Here is a 13,938-nt window from a genome sequence, read left to right on the forward strand (position 1 = left end):
CTACATTGTGAGTTCCAGGCCAGGCTGGGGCTACAGGGAGACCCTGTCTCAAAAGACCAAAAAAGAAAAAAATGCATACACCCAATCTAACACTCTTAGCTGAACTATGCTTTGTATCTATTTGTATATGTGCCTGTACCTCAAATACCTTTGGAAAAACAGCTTGTCTTTCTGCTGGTTTCCTCTTTAAGACCTTAACTAAACTTTGTCATGTAGGAACAAATCTGTATTTGAGAAATTTGTTAAAAGGCACCTAAGTGTTTTGACATTTATTCCACCAAACATTTGGATATCTCCATTTCAATTATTAACTTATTCAGAGAATTGTCTCATACTGAAAAAAGACGTCAATTTTTGAAGCAATATTTCAAAAATTCTCATTCCTTTTCCAGTTCTGTTAATATGAACAGTATATAATGATTGCTCATTGTATGCTCTGTAACTTTTAACTCCTGGTAAATAATGTCCAGTCTCAAAACAACTAGGAGCATAACATAAAAATAATGTAATTAGTTCATTCACTTTGTTAATACAAGTCCACAATTGTTCCTTGGAAAGTCGTAGGCCAGAGGCATTTGGGAATTCAGAAACTTTTGCACTTGTGAAAAGTAATATGTGAGCTGCACAGATGGTTCAGTCAGGAACTATCTTACAAGCAGAGGACCTGAGTTCAATCTCCAGAAACCATGTGAAAAAGCCAGATGCAGTACTGTGCTTCTAATACCAGTGCTGGGGAGGCAGAGATAGCTAGGTGGAGTCCCAAGCCTTGTTGATTGGTAGACAGCCAACCCAGCCTACTCCTGGGCCTGTAAGAAACCCGGTCTCAAAAAAAAAAAAAAAAAAAAGATAGACACCCGAGGTTGCCCTCTGGTCTCCACAGGCATGTGCACACATATACAAAGGCATCTGCACACATGCACACACATCTGCACATACACACAAAAAGAAAAGTAACATATTACATATGCTGTTATGTAATGCCCACCAGGTGGTCTAGAACAGCTCCACATGTGAAAGCACTAATATTTTTACAACAAAATACGTAAATATTCACAATTAATGATTGTGTAAATTAAAAACATACATGCAGTTCAGCCTCACATTAGTGCAAGTCAGGTTTTGCATCCAATTGTATTTTGGTGCCAAGTTTATGAAAAATACTCACTTTGCCAAGATTTTTAGTTTTCAGAATTGCACATGAGGGATTGTGAGCTACTATTGCTGTGTGCCCTTTTCCTTACTGAACTGAGGTTCAACATAGATTGAAACCAATGCCAAACTGATGCAGTAAAATAAAACATGGGGCTCAGTGTTATCCCAATAATCTATTTGTTTGTTTTTGGGTTTTTGAGACAGGGTCTCTCTGTGGCCCCAGCTGGCCTGGAACTCGCTATGTAGACCAGGCTGGCCTTGAACTCACAGAGATCTGCCTGCTTGTGCCTCCCAACTGCTGGGCTTATAGGCGTGTGCCACCATGCCTAGCTCTATCCCTAATAATTTGTAACAAGACTACCAGTATTTCATGTCTCTTTCAAATTCATCTTGATGGGTGAGTGTCTAATACCTGATAACATTATTTCCTTTGGGATATGTACAGAACACAGATGTGTATGTTGTTCATTGGTTTTCAGGTTGGCTTCCTTCAAGTGTCCTGTACTTGTCTGCATGCTTGTTCATGATTTCTAGTTCTGATGGTCCTCTGAACAGTCTGTCAAATCCCTTCATGGCATGCTCCTTCCTGGGCTGATATTTTGACAAGCATCAGATATGTTATAACTCTCAAAATCCATTTCTTATTCAGCAAAGGAGATAAAGTGACCACAGGTTTTATGTGCAGCCTCTTCTCTCCCTTTCCTGTCACTTCTGGAGGTTTACTATGACAGACAGTTTAAGGAGCATTGTGCTTTGAAACAGGTCTCTTCTCAACCCCTGAAATGCTACTTTTAAGTTAGTTCAAATGTAATTTTGCTTTCACTTTTCCCACCAAAAAACTTCCTTTCCAATCAAGTTTTACCTGTGCCTTTATCACTGTCAGAAAAGATGAATGGAAAAATTATCACACAGAAGATTAGAACTCAGTGTTTTAATACATGTTCTATTCTTCATGGGAGCTTTAATAAAGACAGTGAGAACCAGCTGTGAAACTCTGCCTTGGTTCAAATTCTGCATTTCCTACTTCCTAGGTGACCTTGAGCAAGTTATATTGCCATAGAACTTCATCTAGCTCATCAGGAGAATAGTTTTAAAATCATTACCTTATGAACTAATGTATTTATTTACTTGCCAATTTCATACATATATAATATGTATTGTGATTACATTCACCCCACCCATTACCCTCTTGTCCCCTTCTCTCTCCCTTGGAACCTTTTCTTCCCAATTAGTCTCTCTCCTACTTTCATGACTTTTTTTTTGACCCACTAAGTTTAGTAGAGTTTACTTGTGTGAGCATGGGTAGGGGGCTCTTTGCTACAGCATGGGCAACTTACCAGTGACTACACCACTGAAGAAAAAAAATGTTATTCTCTCTTGTAGCAATCACTATCTGCCAATAGTTGCTCAGGAAGGGATGGGGACTCATGGGTGCCTCCACCATCCATGATGGAATATTGAAGGACCAATCTTGTGCAGGCCTGGGTGTTCATGACTGCAGTAGCCTCATCATATCTGGGTGAGTGTTTCACAGCATTCAAAGGAGATAAATTAGTTGATACCTATAACGTATTCAAGCCTGCATGTAGAAAGCACTAGTTAAATGTTTGTTATTAGTAAAATATATCTGAAAGTTTCTATTCTACATATGAAGGATAAAAGAAAAATATGTAATAAACTAATAAAAAGTACAGCTCAAAACAAACAAATTCTGGAAAATAACTTTCTGACTCTGTTTTTGTCATATTATTATAAATTTAAATGTGATTTCAATACTGATGGAACTCTTAAATTACTTTTTGTGCATATGTATGAGACTCAGCAATTTCTTTTTGCCTGAACTAGAAATAAAATGGTTCTGAAGGCAATATCGCTCCTCTCTCTCTCTCTCTCTCTCTCTCTCTCTCTCTCTCTCTCTCTCCGCTATCTTTCTTAGTTTCAGGGATGATCTTTAGATATCCTGTCAGACTCAGGCTGAGATTTCCTCCAAGAAGACTTCAAAGATTCTCTGCTCCACCTTTAGTACCCTGTGATTAGCTCTACCACTGTTTTTCTATGATGCTAAATGATTCTTTATGGCTCTGTATCTCCCTCCATATTCTTAAGAACAAGGGGACTCTAATTTACCTTTGTCTCCCTAATGATTCTTAGTGTGTTATGTAGCTATTTTCTTCAAATTAAACCATTCCCTCTTAAAAGGAGGAGGGAGGCTCATAAAACTTGGAAAACTAACAAACAAAAAATACAGGAAACTCTAGAAATCACAGTACTTTAGGAGGCCCCTTTCAGAGGTCAGACAGTAAATGCTGAGAGAAGAGATGTTCTATAGTGAAGCTGTCTGCAAGTTGTGCAATAGAGGAGAAGAGTAGAGCTTCTGAGGGTAACCAAGGGCAATGGCAACATCCAGTACTGACTGGGGATCTATGAAACACCAGTGACTGTTGCTCCCAGATCTAGTGACCCCCAATGACCACCAAGGAGTCTGGAGAGTATGCAAAAGCAAAGAGCCTTTATTCAGGCTTAAGCTTGAGCCCTCAGATTTCACCAACGCAGTGGATCCACACTGAGAGCCCCAAACCAAGGTGGGGTAAGCTTTTATAGGGGAGTTTCACTGAAGCCCGTGCGTGCCATGTATCCTTTAAAATGATTGGATGGTCCTATGTCCTGAGTACTGGGAAGATTCTGATTGGTAGGGGCTGTCTTTAAGGCATTGGAATGTGCTGACTGTTATCTTTGGGGCCAGAAGTTTCTGTTTTTACTTTATAAGGCCTTTACATGTCTGGGCTTGCTTAATCTATGGCTGTCTAGGGTGGGGGAGGGGGGACAACTGGAAATTTACAACATGCCTGGGCTTGTCCGAGCTTGCCTGAAACAGCTAGCCAAAATGGAGTCAGTGTATTCTGACTCTTGCATTTTGTCTCTTCATTTCCCCCTAGAGTTATGGCAGGGTTTAAAATCTTTAAGTCGAGCGAATTACAGAAACAGAAAGAAGCGGTTAAACGAGTCAGAGTCCCACTTTTCCCCCTCACCTAGTAACTAGGGAAGACCCAATCATGGGTCAGGCTTGGTCCCTAGTGAGAGGGTCCAAGGGTTGATACTGGGTCCTAAGGACCATGAGCTGTGCTGCACTCACCCATTCTCTAAAAAATGCAGTCAGCCAATTGATTATACGTGGCCCAATGGTTAACATTAAGAGGAGGAGGATTATGGGCCCAGCTAAGGCTGAAAGCAAGGTGGTGAGCCAGGGAGACCAATTAAACAGTTGTTCATACCACCCAGGGTCTTTTTGCTCCCTATCCTTAATACATTCTCTGAGCAGAGCCATAGAATCTCTAATTATGCCAGAATGGTTAGCATAAAAAGAGCATTCTTCTTTTAAGGCTGCACACAAACCCCCTTGTTGCATAAGGAGATCAAGACCTCTCCTGCTCTGTAAGGTGACCTCACCTAATGAATTTAGGGATTGTTCTAACTTAGTTACAGATTGTTCCAGATTCCTGAGATCTGCATCGATCGCTGCCTGGAAAGCCTTGTAGTTTTGGTCCTGCAAGATTAAGGCGGAGGTACCTACTCCAGCAGCTCCAGCTATACCTAGGCCAATTAAGGAAGATAGCAGAACTGCTGCTGCCCCTATGGCTCTCTTATTTCTAGGGGCAGAAAGGGGTGAGTAGGCTAGTTCCATTTGGGTCTCTTCATAGTAAGTCATCTTGGGAAACAGCTGTATCATGACACAATAGCCTTTTTCCATGTTTAGGACTGTCCCATGAATACACGGGGTCAGCCCGGTGGAGCAGGCCCACCAGCCTGAGGTGGCAGAGTAATAGGTATCATTTGAAATCAAGACTGTATGGTTACATAGCCCTGTTGGGGCCTGGACATCAAGGGGTAGAGCACAGGTCCTTGTCCCAGTTACCTGTTGCAGGGAGAGTTTACCTTTCTGTCCCCAGGGGCATTGGCTGGAGGCTACCTGGGAATAGTTACATATTATAGCTATGCCTGTATAGAAGGGTGGCTGGGCACTCAAACAGAGCCAGCACTCCATAGTTAAGTTTGGCTTGGAGGCATTGAGCACCTCGAAAGTGGTGGTAACCAGTGGCCAAATAGGGTGGCCTGGGGGTAGAGTGGCTGGTGCCTCTGCAGTTACTGCTTTCCCCCCAGAGACTGTTATAGTTTCCCTTGGAGGCAGGGGCTTAGGGCTGGAGTTGGGTTTGGGGGAAACTAAGATCAGATTGGGGCCAAGGCCTTGGGGTTTCAGAGGCAGACGGGAAGTAGTGGTTTCCTTTCTGAGGATGATAGTGAAGAGGCCCCTTGGCCTAAAATTATAAGTTCTCAACCTCCAGATTTTTCCCACCTCCCAGGTGTTGTCTCTTTTTCCTGTATCAGTAAATACCACCTTGACAGGGTTGCAGCCTGTCTTTCTAGAATATGTTTCAACCCTCTGGCTGCGGTAAACAATATCAGGTATATTATTACGGACAACCTTGATAAGATCATCTTTAATGGGGGCTGTCCAATAGATATCCCCTGTGCTCACACAGCTCCAAGACTTACAAAAATAATCACTGGCTACCCCGCATTGTTGTCTCCAGTCTCTTCCCCTGCTTCCAGGACAGACATAAAAATAAGCATGATGCAGCCCCCAATGGTCCTGTTCAGGGAGTAAGCGGCAGAGGTCAAAACCTAGCTCTGGGTACCAGGTGTTTAGTGGGGCTGTCTTGGACGTCTGGACCAGGATGTCTCCTGTAGAAGTGTCCAGGAGCTGTCAGGTGAGACTGTAGTGTTGGTGAGGGTTAGCAATTGTACAGATTAATGGGGGCTGTCCAATAGATATCCCCTGTGCTCACACAGCTCCAAGACTTACAAAAATAATCACTGGCTACCCCGCATTGTTGTCTCCAGTCTCTTCCCCTGCTTCCAGGACAGACATAAAAATAAGCATGATGCAGCCCCCAATGGTCCTGTTCAGGGAGTAAGCGGCAGAGGTCAAAACCTAGCTCTGGGTACCAGGTGTTTAGTGGGGCTGTCTTGGACGTCTGGACCAGGATGTCTCCTGTAGAAGTGTCCAGAAGCTGCAGGTGAGATTGTAGGGTTGGTGAGGGTTAGCAGTTATACATACATCCACTCCAAGGATCAGGGCAAGCATCAAAAGCAGCATATCCTTAGCTTGAGGGGGTTGTCCGTGTCCTTGTGGACCTTCCATGTTTTGGAATCCGGCATGGAGGTCGACAGAGGGCGAAGGTCGTCTGGGTCTGGGTGTAGATTTGCTAGTCAGATGTGGGTATGATGAATCCAGGTGGCAACTCCATCTACTTTCACTGCAGTGGGGTTGTCAGGAGTACCACATACGGTCCTTTTCAGTGAGGTTCTAGAGCCTCACGGCGGTGTCTTCAGACATAGACCCAATGCCAGGCTGGTAGTTGTGCGGGATAGGAGGAGGAGCAGTCTCATAAATGGCTTTCAGACTGGGCCACACGTCCTTGTGGGCATCTGTCACAGCCTCAAGAGAATCAAGCAATTGACGGTTATTAAACTCAGCGAGCAATTCAGCTTTTAAATTGGGGAGGATGGGAGGGGGGTCTCCCAAACATGATCTCATATGGAGTTAAACCCAACAGATAGGGAGAGTTCTGTACCCTGTATAGGGCAAAAGGGAGGAGAGCCCCGCCAGTCTCCATGGTTACTTTAGTAAAGGTCTCTTTTAGAGTTCTATTCATCCTCTCTACCTGTCCAGAGCTCTGGGGCCAGTAGGCACAATGTAATTTCCATTTTGCCCCCAATACTTTGACTAACTCTTGTGTTAACTGAGAAGTGAATGCTGGTCTGTTGTCTGAGCTCAGAAGAGCCAGCATACCATACCTTGGAAGAATGTCTTCCCGTAGCAGCTTGGTGACTGTTCGTGCAGTCTCATGCTTGGTAGGGTATGTCTCAGTCCATCCTGAAAAAGTATCTACCAGAACTAAAAGATATTTGTAACCATATTTGCCAGGTTTTATATATGTGAAGTCCATTTCCCAGTGGGCTCTGGGCTTGGAGCCTCTTAACCACATCCCCTCTTCTTTTGGAAGGTTTTCTGCATTTGTCAACCTGCAGCTAAGACATTTGGAGGCAATTGAATCAACATGTGAGCAAAGGTTCAGAACCTTGAGGTGAGCATTTCTTAGGAGATCTTCTATCTTTCAAGTGCCCAAGTGGGTGGTCCAATGGATGTGATTGAGAAGGTCTCTGGCTAGGTTACTTGGTAGGATAATCCTGCAGTTCCCTGTATGCCACCAGGAATCAATCTTTTGGGTCATTGGAAGTTTGTATATCAACCTCAAGTCTTCCTGAGAGTAATCAGGTTGGTCCGGTAGCATGGGTGGCCCTGGGTCTGGCAGATGGACAGCCAGGACTAGGGTGGCTTTCAGGGCCATCTCCTTGGCAACCTGGTCTGCTTTTTGGTTTTCCCGGGCTATAGGCGTATCTGTCTTCTGGTGCCTGGGGCAATGGATGATAGCCAGTTTCTTGGGTAGCCATAGGCCAGCCAATAAGTCTAGGATTTCTTGTTTTTAATAGTTTTTCCCTCAGCTGTGAGCAGCCCTCTCTCCTGGTAGATGGCCCCATGTACATGGGCTATGGCAAAGGCATACTGGCTATCCATATACATGTTCAATTTTATGTCCTTGCCTAATTTAAGAGCACTGGTCAAAGCTATTAGCTAAGCCCTTTGGGCTGAAGTCCCCACAGGCAGAGCTGCCACCCAGACAATCTCAGTCTCTGTTACTACTGCTGCCCCCATGTACCTCTGCCCATTCTGCATGAAACTGCTGCCATCAGTAAACCAAGTGGCTTCTGCATCAGGAAGCGGCTTGTTGATCAAGTCTTTCCTGAGCCCGCGTACTTGGCTCAAGATCCCCGCGCAATTGTGTAGGGGTGTGTCCAGGTCCAGATCAGGCAGCAGGATGGCTGGATTGAGGGCTGTGCTTGGGAGGAAACAAATCCTCAGGGGGTTGAGAAGCAAGCTCTAGTAGTGAGTCATTCGGGCATTGCTCAACCAGCAGTCGGGTGGCTGCTTGAGAACTCCCTCAATGGTGATAGGGGTGGTGATGCATAATTCTTGTCCTAAGGTTAACTTGTCTGCATCTTTGACTAGAAGAGCCATGGCTGCTATAATTTGCAAACATGGTGGCCACCCGGCAGCAACCGGGTCCAGTTTCTTGGACAGATATGCCACCAGCCTATTCCAGGGCCCCAAAGTCTGAGTTATGACTCCTTTGGCCACCCCCTTCTTTTCATCTATGAAAGGGCTTAGTAACATCCAGAAGTCCTAAGGCTGGGGCGGCCAGGAGGACCTGTTTGATCTTACTGAAGGCTTTTTCCTGGACCTCCATCCAAGTGAAGGGCTCACTTTCCCATGTAACTTCATAGAGGGGTCCTGCCAATTCAGTGAATCTTGGGATCCACAGTGGCAGAATCCTGCTGACCCCAGAAACTCCCCCACTGCCCACCGAGAATGAGGAGTGGGTATTTTTAGCACTGTCTCTTTTCTGGCATCAGTAAACCATCTTTATCCTTCTTTTAATATGTATCCCAAATAGGTGACCTCTCTCTGGCATATTTGGGCTTTTTTGGCAGATGCTCAATATCCCAGTCTGCCTAGGGTTGCCAAGAGATCTCTAGTTCCCTGCTGACACTGTGAGGCATCAGCAGAAGCTATTAAGATGTCATCCACATATTGTAGCAGGGTGAGCTGGGGGTATTCCAGCCAGTACTCACCCAAGTCTTCATGGAGAGCCTTGTCAAAAAGGGTGGGCAAATTTTTGAACCCTTGCAACAGGCAGGTCCAAGTCAGTTGCCCATTGAAGCCAATCTCCTGGTCTTGCCATTCAAAAGCAAAAAAGGGCTGGCTCTCTTTGGCCAGAGGCAGGCTAAAGAAGGCATCTTTCAAGTCCAACACCATGTACCAGTTCCTAGAAGGTGGTAAGGAACTCAGGAGAGGGTAAGGATTAGGTACCATTGGATGAACATCCATAACCCACTTGTTTACCTCCCTCAAGTCCTGGACAGGCTGATAGTCAGATGAATTTGGCTTTTTGGCTGGCAGGAGGGGAATATTCCAAGCCAACCAGCAAGGTACCAAGATGCTCTGATCTCTCAGGCGCGGGATGTGAGGAGTGATCCCCAGCCTGGCCTCCTGGGACATAGGGTACTATTTAACTCTGGCAGGTAGAATTCTAGGCTTAAGCTCTATCCATATGGGGGGGCCATGGGCTGTCAGCCCCATGCCCCCTATCTCGGCCCAGGCAGTAGAGAACTCCTTTAGCCAGGTGGAAACCTCCTCCTTTGGTGTAGAGGCCAGTTTTTTGTGTAACCTAAATTCATCTTCTAGCTGTAGGGTGAGTACTTGAATTGCATGGCCTTCCTAATTAGTCATTTGGGCCCCACTAGCGGTGAAATGAATGTGGACTCCAATTTTGGTGAGCAAGTCTCTGCCCATAAGTGGGTAGGGGCACTCTGGCATGACCAGGAAGGCGTGGGACACCCGACCCATGCCCAGGTCCACCTTTCTTCAGGTGGTCCATGAGTATTGGTTCATACCAGTAGCCCCTTGTACCCAAGACATTTTGTGTGACAGCTTTCCTTGGGGCTCAGTTAATACCGAGTGTTGGGCACCCATGTCCACATGGAAGCTCATGGGTGTCCCCTCCACTTTGAGGGTTACCCTAGGTTCAGGGAGGGGATCTGAACCCCAACCCCCCCTAGTGGCTCATTTCTCCTCTGAGCTCAAGGATTTGTACCCCTTCCTGGGCCCTGCTTTGCCCAGCAGATTTTTTTGGACAACCTTTTATCCAGTGGCCCATCTTTTTCCAATAGGCACATGGTTCTTCTGTAACCTCGGTCACCCTTCCCAGGGTTCCTACTGGGTCTGCAGAGAGGTAGCACAGTTGACATTCCCGCTCATCAGGAGACCTTGCAGTCATAGCCAGAAGGATCTTAGCGAAGTCCTGGGTTAGCTAGCGGCAGCTGCAGCTCAAGCTTGTTTGTCTTGGTTATAGACCCTCTCTGCCACTGCCAACAGCTCTGGCAGAGTCTTATCTGCCAATCTATCTAGCTTCTTTAATTTGTGCCTAATATTGGGCACTGACTAAGGCCAATACAACTGCATTCTTGTTTTCCGGTGCCTCTGGATTCATGGGTATATAAGTGTGAAACACCTCAAGGATCCTTTCTAAAAAGGCTGCCGGGATTCTGTCTTCTCTTGCTGCACATCACTTGTCTTAGCCAAATTAGTTGGGCACCTTGATGCACCAAGAGACCCCCCCCCATCAGAGTCTGGCGGTAGACCCAGAGCCTCTCCTTACCTTCTGCCAAATTGAAATCCCAGTTTTGTCAAACTAATGGGAACACTTTGTCAATCAGTGGTGGGATTCCTGTCCACCCCAGGGACCAGCTTTTGGGCCCCAGTTTGGATCTAGTGCCTCTCCTCAGTGGTAAATAGGACCTGTAATAGCTGCTGGATGTCATCCCAAGTGGGCTGGTGGGTGAAAAGAACATATTCTAACAGATCAATAAGGCCCTGTGGTTTCTCAGAGAATTTGGCCATTTGCAATTTCCAATTGTAGAGGTCACTGGTGGCAAATGGCCAATATTGCATCTGTTGGTCTCCTGCCTCATTAAGGGGTCCCACTGCCCTTAAGGGGAGGATGGTGGAGTCGGCCACTGGTCACAGCTGTCCTCTCTGGACCCTCCTCTGAGTCTGAGGAGGGCTCTTATCCCTAGGGGCATGGGCCACCTCTGCCTCTCCTGGGGCTCTAAACACTCCGGTTGTACCGGCAGTGTGGACAAGTATGGGGGAGGCACAAGCAGAAGTTCTTCCTCCATACTTCCCTGGAGAACAGGATAAAGCAGGGCGGATGGTTTAGTTTCATTTTTCTGCTGCTTGCCATCACACAAAGAGAGAATGGCTGTCTTCGAACCCTGAGGTGGCAACAATGGTTTGAGCCATTTGGGGGGGCTCCTCAACCAGGACCTCCTAGGTTGCAATGTAAGGAACCTGATTGGGGTGTCCTGGTTGCCCGAAAATGATATTTTTAAGCCTGTAAATAGTGGGGAGGTCAAACATTCCCTCCTCCGGCCATCCAACACTGAAGGTTGGCCATTCATTCCTGCAAAAGATAAAGAGTTTGCCTTTCTTGATTTCCAATTCCTGTCCTCTAGCCTTCTTTTTGAAGTCAGAAAAGTGGTCCTGTAAAAGACTTAAAGGTGTTACTTGACTTTGTCCCATGTCCATAAGTAAGTCACAAATAACACCAACAACACAGAGACACACAGTGACAAGACAATACTTCCTGGCACCTTAAACAAGAACTGAAAGTGTTCAGGATGTCAGCCTCTTGCCATTCCACGGGTGCGACCCGCCTCGTCCCTTCAAAATCACAAGTGGGATCCAATCCCTATCAGGTGGGTCCAGGATGTCTCCCGAGTCCCATAGCCTGGGGTTTTCCAGCACATCTGCCTAGACCACCAACAGGCTAGCATGGTAATGGGGGCCCAAATTCAAGAGCATGCAACACAAACAACACAAACGAGAAAACAAAAGCACTTACCAGCCGGACCAGACTCAATGCTCTGGGGGTCCTGGGGGTGGGTCTTGGAGATCCCGGAAAAGTCCCCAAATGTTGCACCCAGATCTAGTGACCCCCAATGACCGCCAGGTAGTCTGGAGAGTATACAAAAGCAAAGAGCCTTTATTCAGGCTTAAGCTCAGGCCCTCAGATTTCACCTATGCAGCACATCCATACTGAGAGCCCCAAACCAGGGTGGGGTAAGCTTTTATAGCAGAGTTTCACTTAAGCCTGCGCACACCATGCATCCTTTAAAATGATTGGATGGTACTCTGTCCTGAGTATGGGGAAGATTCTGATTGGTAGGGGCTGTCCTTAAGGCATTGGAATGTGCTGACTGTTATCTTTGGGGCCAGAAGTTTCTGTTTTTACCTTATAAGGCTTTTACATGTCCAGGCTTCCTTAATCTATGGCAACTGGAAATTTACAACATGCCTGGGCTTGTCCAGGCTTGCCTGAAACAGCTAGCCAAAATGGAGTCAGTGTATTCTGACTCTTGCATTTTGACTCTTCAGTGACAAGTTCAAGAGAGATAACCCACTCCTGGCACTAGATTTTTTATTTACTATCCTGTGGTGTCTAGTAGGGGCATTGTCCCTCCCTTATAGGGTAACTCTGTTTAAATTCCTTTTAGATGTGTATATATTTAAGAAGCTTCTATAATAGGTTTCCATATAATTTTTTTCAAATGGCCTTTAGTGTTAGTTAGCCCACCTCATACTCCCTCCTCTATCCTTCCTTCCCATCCCCCACCCCATTTAACATTTCTTGTTCCATTATTCCTTTTTTTCCTTTTATATCACTACATTCTATCACAACCCCCTCCTATGGTCCTTTACTAATTTCCCCACCTCTATGGATTTTCCAATTAAGACACATTAAACGTAAAGTGTCAAACCTAGCATACACATAGGAGAGAAAATATGATGTTTGTCTTTCTGGATCTGCAATACCTTACATGTGCTGGATAGCTTTAATGTCAACTTGACTCACCTGGGTTGAGGAAGCCTCAATTGGGGAATTGCTTTCATTGGACTGGCCTGTGGCCATGTCCATGAGGTATCTTCTTGATTGTTGAGTGATGTGGGAGGGCCCAGCCCATTGTGGGTGGTGCCGCCCCTGGAAAGGTGGGCCTGTGTTGCATAAGAAAGCAGGCTGAGCAGGGGCCAGGGAGCAAGCCAGTAAGCAGCATTCCTCCATGGCCTGTGCTCCAGCTCCTGCCTCCAGGTTCCTGCCTTGAGTTCCTACCTTGGGTTCCCTGATGAACTATGACCTGGGAGATGTAAACCAAATAAACCCTTTCCTCCCCAAGTTAGTATTGGTCAGAGTATTTTGTCACAGCAATGAAGAAACAAACTGGGACGCTCAATCCAGATGATTGTCTCCAGCTTCATCCATCTACCTGTGAATTTCATAATTTCATTTTTCTTTATATTCCATTGTGTAAATGTATCACATTTTCGTTATCCATTCATCAGTTGGTGGACATCTAAGTTATTTTCCTCTCCTGGCTATTGTGAATAGAGCAACATAATATGCATCGGCAAATATCCCTATAATAGGAAATAGAGTCCTGTGGGTATATGCCCAGAAATGGTATAGCTGGGTCATATGCAGATCAAGCTCTAGCTTTTTGAGGAAACACTGATTTCCACAGTGGCTGCACCAATTTTTACTCTCACCAGCAATGAATAAGTATTCCCCTCACCTACATCCCCACCAGCATTTGATGTCATTTGTTTTTTATTGTTGATTTTTGTTTTGTTTTGTTTTGTTTCCTCTGAGTCATTCTGACTGGGGTAAGATGAAATCTCAAAGTAGTTTTAATCTGTATTTCCCAAAGATTTTGAACATTTTCTTTATTCCAAAGAGAGGCCATAAACACATTTTTCCAGAAATAAGTTGAAGCAGTGGTCTTTGATTTCTTATTCCTATTCCCCGCTCCCTTAAACTTCATTATATACATATACGTTCCATAAATATTTATACACAATGGTTTAAGGGGTGGGGAAATAGGAATAAGAAATCAAAGACCAAAGAATTTGCCAACATGGGGTCACTTTGATGGCATAATGAAAGTTTCCATTAGCTCTGTTTTGTTTTGTTTTTTTAATCCTAATGAGTTTATTGGGCTTGCTAACAGAGCATAGGGTGCAGGTTTCTTTATAGACCAGTGGATTGCCCC

This window comes from Nannospalax galili, unplaced genomic scaffold (genome assembly GCF_000622305.1).
Source record: "Nannospalax galili isolate Female #2095 unplaced genomic scaffold, S.galili_v1.0 scaffold1017, whole genome shotgun sequence".
NCBI lineage: Eukaryota > Metazoa > Chordata > Mammalia > Rodentia > Spalacidae > Nannospalax > Nannospalax galili.